This window comes from Arachis stenosperma, chromosome 6 (genome assembly GCF_014773155.1).
Source record: "Arachis stenosperma cultivar V10309 chromosome 6, arast.V10309.gnm1.PFL2, whole genome shotgun sequence".
Classification (NCBI taxonomy): Eukaryota; Viridiplantae; Streptophyta; class Magnoliopsida; order Fabales; family Fabaceae; genus Arachis; species Arachis stenosperma.
The window spans coordinates 109,657,913-109,660,626 of NC_080382.1; positions in this window are offsets into that span (position 1 = coordinate 109,657,913).

The following is a 2,714-nucleotide window of genomic DNA, read 5'->3' on the forward strand; positions in this document are numbered from 1 at the left end:
ACCGAGTGCTCGCCTGACAAACGAGCCAGCCATTCCGTGAGATCAGAGTCTTCGTGGTATAGGCAAGAACTGATGGCGGCATTCAAGAGAATCCGGAAGGTCTAACCTTGTCTGTGGTATTCTGAGTAGGATTCAATGATTGAATGACTGTGACGTGCTTCAAACTCCTAGCAGGCTAGGGCGTTAGTGACAGACGCAAAAGTATCAATGGATATTATTCCGGCCTGAACGAGAACCGACAGATGATTAGCCTATGCTGTGACAGAGCATCAGGGACGTATTTTCACTGAGAGGATGGGAGGTAGCTGCTGACAACAGTGAAACCCTACACGAGCTTGCCATGGAAAGGAGTAAGAAGGATTGGATGAAGGCAGTAGGAAAGCAGAGAGAGGGAAGGGAAGGCATCTTCATGCGCTTATCTGAAGTTCCTACCAATGAATTACATAAGTATCACTATCCTTATCTTTTATATTATTTTCGTTCATCACCATATCCATTTGAGTCTGCCTGACTAAGATTTACAAGATGACCATAGCTTGCTTCAATGCTAACAATCTCCGTGGGATCGACCCTTACTCACGTAAGGTATTACTTGGACGACCCAGTGCACTTGCTGGTTAGTTGTGCGAAGTTGTGTAATGCCATGGAATTGAACCACCAAGTTTTTGGAGTTCATGACCAGGGATTATGAGAGTTGTGAAAAGTATTGTTCACAATTTCGCGCACCATTGTGCAACGTATATCTTGGAATAAGAATAAAAGAGAATTGAATAGAAAGTAATAGTAATTGTATTGAAACTTGAGGTACAGCAGAGCTTCACACCCTTAATCTATGGTGTGCAGAAACTCCACCGTTAAAAATACATAAGTGAAAGGTTCAGGCATGGCCGAATGGCCAGCCCCCTAAAACGTGCTCAATGGCCTCCTAAGATGAAGAATAAAACAAAACTGAGACCAAAGATGAAACGTGGTCAAAAGACGTCTAATACAATAGTTAAATGTCCTATATATACTAGACTAGCTACTAGGGTTTACATGAGTAAGTAATTGATGCATAAATCCACTTCCGGGGCCCACTTGGTGTATGCTTGGGCTGAGCTTGATCTATCCACGAGCTGAGGCTTTTCTTGGAGTTGAACTCCAAGTTATAACGTGTTTTGGGCGTTCAACTCCGGATCATGACGTGTTTCTGGCGTTTAACTCCAGATAGCAGCATGTACTTGGCGTTCAACGCCAAGTTACGTCATCAATTTCCGAATAAAGTATGAACTATTATATATTTCGGGAAAGCTCTGGATGTCTACTTTCCAACGCCGTTGAGAGCGCGCAATTTAGAGTTCTGTAGCTCCAGAAAATCCATTTCGAGTGTAGGGAGGTCAGATTCCAACAGCATCAGCAATCCTTTTGTCAGCCTTTTTCAGAGTTTTGCTCAAGTCCCTCAATTTCAGCCAGAAATTACCTGAAATTACAGAAAAACACACAAACTCATAGTAAAGTCCAGAAATGTGAATTTAACATAAAAACTAATGAAAACAACCCTAAAAGTAGCTTGAACTTACTAAAAACTACCTAAAAACAATGCCAAGACGCGTATAAATTATCCGCTCATCACAACACCAAACTTAAATTGTTGCTTGTCCCCAAGCAACTGAAAATCAATTAGGATAAAAAGAAGAGAATATACTATAAATTCCAAAATATCAATGAATATTAATTCTAATTAGATGAGCGGGACTTGTAGCTTTTTGCCTCTGAACAGTTTTGGCATCTCACTTTTTCCTTTGAAGTTTAGAGTGATTGGCTTCTCTAGGAACTTAGAAGTTTAGATAGTGTTATTGATTCTCTTAGTTAAGCATGTTGATTCTTGAACACAGCTACTTTTATGAGTCTTGGCCGTGGCCCTAAGCATTTTGTTTTCCAGTATTACCACCGGATACATAAATGCCACAGACACATAACTGGGTGAACCTTTTCAGATTGTGACTCAGCTTTGCTAGAGTCCCCAGTTAGTGGTGTCCAGAGCTCTTAAGCACACTCTTTTTGCTTTGGATCACAACTTTAACCACTCAGTCTCAAGCTTTTCACTTGGACCTGCATGCCACAAGCACATGGTTAGGGACAGCTTGATGTAGCCACTTAGGCCTGGATTTTATTTCCTTGGGCCCTCCTATCCATTGATGCTCAAAGCCTTGGATCCTTTTTACCCTTGCCTTTTGGTTTTAAGGGCTATTGGCTTTTTCTACTTGCTTTTTCTTTTTCTTATTTATTTTTTTCACAAGCTTTCTTTTTCACTGCTTTTTCTTGCTTCAAGAATCAATTTCATGATTTTTCAGATCATCAATAACATTTCTCTTTGTTCATCATTCTTTCAAGAGCCAACAATTTTAACATTCATAAACAACAAGATCAAAAATATGCACTGTTCAAGCATTCATTCAGAAAACAAAAAGTATTGTCACCACATCAATATAATTAAACTAAATTCAAGGATAAATTCGAAATTCATGTACTTCTTGTTCTTTTGAATTAAAACATATTTCATTTAAGAGAGGTGAAGGATTAATGGATTTTATTCATAGCTTTAAGACATGGTTACTACATACTAATGATCATGAAGTAGAGACACAAAACATAGATAAACATAACATAGAAACCAAAAAACAGAAAGAAATAAGAACAAGGAATGAATCCACCTTAGTGGCGTCTTTTTCTTG